Consider the following 9,033-nt stretch of genomic DNA (forward strand, 5'->3'; position numbering starts at 1 on the left):
TTAGGGCTGTGCTTGCACACAATAAACCTGGTCAGATATTTGCCACCAAACTGAGTCAGTGGTCCTTCTCTAAGACAAGACTGGTGCTGGCATCTCTTGGCTTGAGAGTTCAGCACTGACAACACATCAATAACACCCAATGAGGACAACAGCAACAATGACAACGATAACCAAAAATGACAGCCAGCCATCAGGAAGCAGGAGTCGCTGTTACCATTGAGCATCTGGAGCAGAGGAACAATGTGGGTTCATCCCTCTGAGCTGGGCAGGGACATGCCAGCCCGCTGGTGCTGACCAGAGGGAGCTCGCTGTGTTTCTCCAGTGCAGCAGGAGAGACCAGGTCCTGTCATGAACGTGCTCCCTGCACCCCCTGGAAAACAGGCCCCACTCAGCCCCAACAGGCATGGGACAGGAGGGGAGAAAGGAGAGGCTGAAAGCAACAGACCTGTGTGTTTCAGCCCCTGCAGCCTGCTGTATAGCAGGAACAGATTCCCACCAGATTCCCTGGGAGCACCTGCCATGGAAAAGTTTGCCCCAGCCCTTCTTCTAATCCAGACAGCAGACAAGTACACATCCACGTGCTGGGAGGCAAGTGGGCACTCGGGATCACACACAGGAAGGGTTTCCAAGCACCTGAGGGATGGTGGGTGCCTGAAACCCTTTGGCAGCCTGAGCAATCCCCACCTCCTGCTGAGCGCCCTGCCCTGCCTCAGGGGGATGAGTCTCCATCACAGAGACTCTGACCAGTGCTGGCAGGACTAAAATACTCTCGCTTCTTATCCCCAAAAGGGAAAGCACATACAAATCGCAGCTCAGGGGCTCCACAATGGTTTGGCTTAGTGGGCAGAGGTCCCTTCAGCAAAAGGCAAGGAAATAAGGCCCCAGAGCCTGCTGTGGGAGGTACCCAGACACATGGGATGGGAGGGTTTAGCCACTGTCTGTGCCCAGCACAACTGATCCCCCTCCCTGGGGAAAGCAGCAGGGTGCTATAAGGCAGGGGACATGCAAATCACAGGCAGGCTGCCCTGTATAAATCACTCTGTCCTGCTGCCCAGGCAGCACCTGCACACACAACCCATAGCCCTCAGGTCCAGGCAGTGACCACCAACACACAAGAGCTTCCCCCAGCACCAGGGAAGATGGGACTCGGGCTCCACCTGTTTGTCCTGGCTGCAGCTCTGCAAGGTGCTTCATCTCACATGTAGAGGAGGGGAGTGTTGCATTGATCCTGCCCTGATACTAGTTACTCTTGAATCCTACCTTGCTTTTCAGGTGCCTGGTCCCAGGGGCAGCTGGTAGAGTCTGGAGGAGATGTGAGGAAACCTGGAGACTCTCTGCGCCTCTCCTGCAAAGCCTCTGGGTTCACCTTCAGTAGCTACTACATGGAATGGGTCCGCCAGGCTCCTGGGAAAGGGCTGGACTGGGTGCAATGATGGATCCAGCCAGAGGTACTCCCCGGCTGTTAAGGGACGATTCACCATCTCCAGAGACAACTCCCAGAACATGGCATACCTGCAGATGAGCAGCCTCAAACCCGAGGACACAGCCCTGTATTACTGTGCCAGACACAGTGACTCAAACCCTATTCAAGGCAATACAAAATCCCAGCTCAGATCCTCCCTTCTGAGATGTCAGGAGGGGGCAGCCACGCTGCGCAGCACAGCCCTGCACAGAGGCAGGAGGGGACACAGGGGACAGGGGAGAACAGACCCCAGCCTCGAGACTCTTTTCCACTCCAGGAGCCGTGAGAAAAGCCACTCCCCAGCCCCAACTCTGCAGACATGGCTCCAGGCCACAGGAATCCCAGGCAGGTCCTTCTCCGTGCCAGTCCCAGGAGGACAGCAGGTCCAGTGGCAGCAGCAGCCTGGGCAGAGTGGGGGGTACCCAGCTCAGGATGTGGGGTTGAGCTGAACAAGCTTTGGCTCCATCACCCGCTGCTGCTCCACGCTCCGCTCCACACAGCCGTTCACCCTCACTGCTGGCCACGGAAACCCAAGTTCTGACTATGAGCTGGAGTGACACAGTGGCCTCCACACCTCCTTTTTTGCATCTCCCTCAACTCACCAAAAACACACACCTGCTTCAGCAAGAGAGCCTCTCAAGACCCAGCCTACTCCCCTGCTCCCCACAGAAACCTACTCCTGCTGCCTGGCGCAGACTGCTGATCTTGCTGCCTCAGTCTGATGAGCTAGGGCTCATGACATGGGGAAGTCTGACCCAGATTTCAGACACTGCTTGGACAAGGCAGCTGCGGCCTGGCATGTTGTAAACCCCTGGACACATGCAACATTAAGAAAAAGTGTGTCTTGTGAGCACAGGGAAATCAAGGATCGTTGACAGATCCTGGTGTTTTTCTGGGACCTGTCCATCTCCACAACACACCTTATCTATGGTGTTAAAGCCAATTGCCTGGACCTGTCCATAAGACTGTACCAGTTTCCCTGGAATATGCCCTTCTACCAGGCAGAGGGGAGTGGCTTCCAGCCCCAGCCCAGCCCAGGGACCCCTTTCTGAGGCAGCTGAGGCAACTCCTCCCTTTCCCTTCTGCTTCTCCAATCTTCTGCTCCCCTCTCGCCTGGGGGGCTGCTCCCAGGCAGCTGGGCAGTGCCTGCCTCTGCACATCCCTCCTCCCCCAGCCCCAGCCTCCTGCTGCAGCCCCAAGCTGCCTGGGCTAAGCCTGCTGGAGCAGCTGGGCTCATGAGCGGCTCCGCCACATCTGGGGAGGGAACAGTCCCACATCTATCCGTCCCATCCTCCTGCCCAGGGGGAAATAGTGCCTGGGCCTCAGTTCAGTGCTTGTTGCCCCCTCAGCACCTCTGGGGAGGATCCAATCCCCAGGTCTGGATAAGGTCCCAAGTGAGAGGGAAAAGGGGCTGGGGAAGAGCTCACCTGCCTCTGGGCTGCAGGGAGAACTTGTTTGCTGGTTTGAGGACCTTTCAGATAAAAACTGATACAAGAACCAAAGGCAGTTTTTTCCAGGGACACACTGGATATCTCCTGCTTTGCAGCTGACTCATTTAATCTAGTCTGCTCTGCGCACAAGCTGAGGTGAACTGTGCTGCACCACGAGCAGCTGTATAAGTGGCAGAAAGCACGTCAGCACACAGAAAATGGCAGTGGAGCACATATGAACTAAAGCACGGCTGAGGCGGGTCACCATTTTCAAAGTGGTGACATGAATTATGCTGCTTATACAACCAAAAGCACCCAGCACTGTAGTACTTGCAAGCGCAAAAATGCCCAAAGAGTGTTAAGGGCTATGAGAGTTCACACCAATTACATCCCCTGAAAGACCTGCCCAGGTTATCATAGCTAGGGAGCATCTCCAAGGGGAGCAGGCCAGAAGTTAGAGCACATCTGCTCTCCTACAAATAAATGTATCTTGAGATAGGCCTTAAAGTGGCTTTGGGGCACAATTTATGATGGTATCAGGCCCCCTTGGGCAGACATCTTAATTCCAAGTACAAGAGCCTGAAGCCATTTATAAAGGAGGTACTTCAGCTACTGTACAGAAAGCCCAGTCTCATCCCAGATGGGACCCTCAACACTCCCAGGGGCTACAGACAGGGTGGGATTGCCAGCCTGGGGATACCAGGGGCTGCGCAGATCTGGGGCTGTACTCCCCAAAGGGGGTTGGCTGACTCCAGAGATGCTCCCTAATACCTGGCTCTGGGCCCTGCAGCTGTGCTTCCCCTGAAGTCCCTACCTAGCAACCAGTGAAGCCACCTGTAGCTGCCAAAAACTTTTGCACCTGTGAGTAGTCTATAAGGCACAGCTCTACCCCTGCCTTCTTCAAACCTGTCCCCAGCCAAGGGCTCAAGCCACAGTCTTGGCTGCTGACAAACCCCCAGGGGGCTGCTAGCGTAGGGGAGACAAGGTCACTTGTGCATGCACGCGCTTCTTCTCTGTACGTGCCATAGCTGGGGACATTGTGACACAGGGCAGAGCAGGGGCTGCACAGAAAATGGAAGCAGAGTCTGAACGGACATGCAACAAGCATCTCAGGCTCCTGCCCTGCATTTTGTCCCTGCTCAGCATTAACTACGGGAAGAAGCTGAACCCAGCCCAAGCCCCAACCTGCAAAGGCCTGCCTGGTCCTCCAGCACTACACAGCTCCAACTTCAAGGGAAGATCCCAAGCTCAGGCCCCATCACCCAAACCATCCTGCGACAGGTCTGGTGGGAGGGAGAGTCCCCTGGAGCCAGCACCCAGGAGCCTGAAGACAAGTCTCCCATGAGATGAAGCCAGGGGGCTCTCCTAGGAGCTCTTATTGCCCCAGGGAGAGGACAAACCATGCATGAACCAAGGAGAGTCATGCAGAGGGAACCCCCAGTCCCCAGCAAAGGCTTCAGCTCTAAGGCACCAACCCGAAGCCCAGAGCAGGTCTTGAATACACCTCTCCCCTCATCTTGTCTCAGCTGCAGGGCAAGAGCCTCCTTACAGCTTGCTGAAGCAGCTGGGATTTATGGGACTACGTGCAGATGGGGAGGTAACTAGAGCGTTTGTTAAATCATTTTGGGATGCTGCTGCCTGGTCTGCCCCTTCCCAGCAGCAGACAGGACTTTAATGGGCAGGTTTCTCCCTATAAGCAGCTCCTTCCCACCATCTCCCCAGTTTCCAATCTCTGTCTCTTTGCCCTGCCCAGCCTGAGCTCTCTAGGATCAGGAGATCTCTGGCTGCTCTGGGTGCTGGCTCTCCTGCCAGGCAAGAACGGAGACACTTGCATTCCTCCAATTCTGCCCTTTCCTAAAATGAGCCCTAGGCTGACATTTTTTCCCCCATACAGTGTCTGGACTGGGTTCACTCTGAGCTCTGTTGTCTGGGTGATATAACCTAGGTCAAGTCATAAGAGGATGTCTGAACAGAGGAATTACCGATACGACCTGGTATAATGATAATGAAACAAGTGGAGAGTCAAGTGTCCCTGTCCCCAACCGCAACACCGAGGAAGGGAGGGATGCCGAACATTGGAAGGAGCAACGAATGAACAAGGAAACTAAGAAGTATCCCCAGGCAGTCAGACTGACCCCCAAAAGGGGAGCTCTGTGAGAGCCAAAGGGCACCCAGAGGACCTGGCACTTCTACACCATTTCTTAGGTATGTACACCTTCCTGTGCCCACAGATCTCATTGATCTCCGCTCCCAGGAGCTGGGATTGCTCATTTCATTGATCCATTAGAACTGAGCTGATCTCACCTCAGAGCTAGAGAAAACCCACCCAGGAGAGCTCAGCACCTGACCTTTGCAGTCGCTGGATGCCCAGAAACCACCCAGCAGGGGCTCAGCACATGTGGTGATTCGGGCAGGTCCTGTCAGTCCAAGACCATCTGCACCAGTCAGAAGCATCTCAATCCTATAAAAAAAATCTAAAGGAGAAAAACATTTCTAGAGGAGCATTAAATACAGCCCCCAGTGCCACAGGGCCAAGAAAATATGAGCACTCAGCAACAGAGGAATAACTTAAGTGGATGCAGGAGCTGTCAGGAGGAGGAAGAAGGAAGGAAGGAGAAGAGGCTGCACAGGTCAGGAGTAGGTGTGTGACCCAGAGTCCCCAGGCCTGAGCTCTGTGCTGCGCTAGGTCAGTGCAACCCCAGGGCAGCTCCCCCCAAACCCATCAAAGGGACCTTGTCACGAGCAGAGCTCTGGGCATTTCCTCCCTGCTGCAGGATCCATCTGGATCCCTGGGGGAAGTTCCCTCAATATGTTGACTCCTCCCTGCCAGCACCTCTCGCCCACCTCTTTACCCACCCTGAGACACCCCATGCAAATCCTGCTCCGGGGTCCCTTGTTAAATACCAGGGTATGGACTGCCTCACTCTCAGAACCAGGGCTGGCAGTGGGATCTGGCTAACTCCAGCTCCCCCGGCGAGCTTTAAACTAGACTCGCCGGGGGAGGGGGCTGCAGGAAGACGAGGAGACGCCATCAGGGCAAGGGGTGCAAAGGTAAGTAATGGGGGTCTTGCCATCAGGGCAAGGGGTGCAAAGGTAAGTAACAGGGGTCCTGATGGTCTGGCTAATCAGGGGGTGGGGGGGCACACAGTCTTGCAAGGCCTTAAATGCCTGTACACCAATGCTCGTAGCATGGGGAACAAACAGGAGGAACTCGCCCTCAGAATAGCTAGTTCAAATCCAGATGTCGTAGGGTTAACAGAGACATGGTGGGACTCATCCCATGACTGGGCAGTTAACATTAGGGGCTATAGGCTGTACAGGCGGGATAGAGAAGGCAGAAAAGGCGGGGGGGCTCTGTGAGAGCCAAAGGGCACCCAGAGGACCTGGCACTTCTACACCATTTCTTAGGTATGTACACCCTCCTGTGCCCACAGATCTCATTGATCTCCCTTCCCAGGAGCTGGGATTACTCATTTCATTGATCCATTAGAACTGAGCTGATCTCACCTCAGAGCTAGAGAAAACCCACCCAGGAGAGCTCAGCACCTGACCTTTGCAGTCGCTGGATGCCCAGAAACCACCCAGCAGGGGCTCAGCACATGTGGTGATTCGGGCAGGTCCTGTCAGTCCAAGACCATCTGCACCAGTCAGAAGCATCTCAATCCTATAAAAAAAATCTAAAGGAGAAAAACATTTCTAGAGGAGCATTAAATACAGCCCCCAGTGCCACAGGGCCAAGAAAATATGAGCACTCAGCAACAGAGGAATAACTTAAGTGGATGCAGGAGCTGTCAGGAGGAGGAAGAAGGAAGGAAGGAGAAGAGGCTGCACAGGTCAGGAGTAGGTGCAACTGGCTGATGTGACCCAGAGGCCCGAGGCCTGAGCTCTGGGCTGTGCCAGGGCCCCCAAACCCATCAAAGGGGCCTTGTCATGAGCAGAGCTCTGGGCATTTCCTCCCTGCTGCAGGATCCATCGGGATCCCTGGGGGAAGTTCCCTCAATACGTCGACTCCTCCCTGCCAGCACCGCTCACCCACCTCTTTACCCACCCTGAGACACCCCATGCAAATCCTGCTCAGGGGTCCCTTGTTAAATACCAGGGTATGGACTGCCTCACTCTCAGAACCAGGGCTGGCAGTGGGATCTGGCTAACTCCAGCTCCCCCGGCGAGCTTTAAACTAGACTCGCCGGGGGAGGGGGCTGCAGGAAGACGAGGAGACGCCATCAGGGCCAGGGGTGCAAAGGTAAGTAATGGGGGTCTTGCCATCAGGGCAAGGGGTGCAAAGGTAAGTAACAGGGGTCCTGATGGTCTGGCTAATCAGGGGGTGGGGGGGCACACAGTCTTGCAAGGCCTTAAATGCCTGTACACCAATGCTCGTAGCATGGGGAACAAACAGGAGGAACTCGCCCTCAGAATAGCTAGTTCAAATCCAGATGTCGTAGGGTTAACAGAGACATGGTGGGACTCATCCCATGACTGGGCAGTTAACATTAGGGGCTATAGGCTATACAGGCAGGATAGAGAAGGCAGAAAAGTGGGGGGGTGGCACTCTATGTCAAGGAGCACTACACATCCTCTGCCAGCAGGATGGGGTCAGGGGAAGGGCAAGCTGAAGTGCTCTGGGTCAAGATCCAGGGGGGGCAAGGCGAGAGGGATTTGACGGTGGGGGTCTATTACAGACCCCCCAATCAGGAGGAGGAGCTGGACAGGGAATTTTCAGGCCAGCTTGCGGAGACACTAAAAGCAAGGGATGTAGTTGTCATGGGCGATTTTAATTACCCGGACATCTGCTGGGAGGAGCAGTCAGCCGGGACGGACCGCTCCAGGAGGTTCTTGGCCGAGTTGCAGGACCTCCACTTGATTCAGGAGGTGCACAGTCCCACCAGAGGAGATGCCCTGCTGGACCTGGTCCTGGCCGCAGGCGACGACCTGGTAAGAGGCCTCCAGGTTCTTGACCACCTGGGCAATAGTGATCATCGCATGCTGGAATTCACCATCCAGCGTAGAGTGTCAAGGGCCCGCAGCAAGGTGGTAGCCCTAGACTTCAGGAGGGCCAACTTCAGTGAGATGAGGAGATTAGTGGGAGAGGAACTGGGGTCCTTGAGGGCAGAGGAACTCAGCGTCCAAGAGGAGTGGTCGTTCCTTAAGGAAACGATACTCGGGGCCCAAGGGGTGTCCATCCCGACAAGAAGCAAGGCGGGCAGGAGTGTCCAAAAGCCCCCCTGGCTCACCAAGGGTGTCCGGGAATGCCTGCTTGCCAAAAGGGTGGCGTACGCCCGGTGGAAGGGGGGTGTAATCTCCAAAGAGGAGTATACCTCCTCTGCTCGGGCCTGCAGGCGGGCTGTTAGGAAGGCCAAGGCGGAGATAGAGCTCGGATTAGCGTCCAGGATTAAGGATAACAAAAAGTCCTTTTTCAAATATATTGGGAGGATGAAGAAGGCGCCGGGTAATGTGGGGCCCCTGCAGGATATGCGGGGCAATCTGGTGGTTGCGTCAGAGGATAAAGCGGACCTCTTTAACCAATTCTTCACCTCCGTTTTCTTGTGCAGGGACCGGGACTTCCCTGCTGTGATAGAAGCCGGACGCGAGGGGATCGCCTTCAGACCTCAGGTTGGGGAGGACCGGGTTAGAGAGCTTCTGGAGGGGCTGGACGCGTTCAAGTCAGCGGGTCCGGATGCTCTCCACCCCAGGGTGCTGAGGGAGCTGGCTGGGGTTATTGCAGGGCCCCTGGCACGGCTCTACGAGCGATCGTGGTGCTTGGGCCAGGTGCCAGACGATTGGAAGGTAGCTAATGTGGTCCCCATCTTCAAAAAAGGGAAAAGGGAGGGGTTGTGTCCTCAGCATCAATCCAAACAGGACATCTGTGGGGAGAGCACAGCCTGTAACCATGTTCCTTCTTCCCAAGTTCCCTCTGCCAGGTGCAGCTGGTGCCATCAGGCCCAGGGGTGGTGAAGCCTGGGGAGACCCTCACCCTGACCTGTGCCACAACTGGTGATTGTGACAACATTATCTCCATCAGTTGTTGCTTGTGGGGCTGGGTCCATCAGAGCCTGGGCAAAGGCCTGGAGTGGGTTGGACGTATAAATGAAGGTGGGAGCACAAACTGTGCCCCATCCCTGCAAAGCAGGATCTCCCTCGCAG

The 9,033-nt window shown here is 55.4% G+C and overlaps 1 pseudogene; it reads left to right on the forward strand.

Moving 5' to 3' along the window:
- Positions 1-1,074: 1,074 nt before the first annotated feature.
- LOC112549036 lies at positions 1,075-1,570 on the forward strand (annotated as a pseudogene).
- The last annotated feature ends 7,463 nt before the right edge of the window (positions 1,571-9,033 follow it).

The sequence above is a fragment of the Alligator sinensis genome, unplaced genomic scaffold (assembly GCF_000455745.1).
Source record: "Alligator sinensis unplaced genomic scaffold, ASM45574v1 scaffold2669_1, whole genome shotgun sequence".
NCBI lineage: Eukaryota > Metazoa > Chordata > Crocodylia > Alligatoridae > Alligator > Alligator sinensis.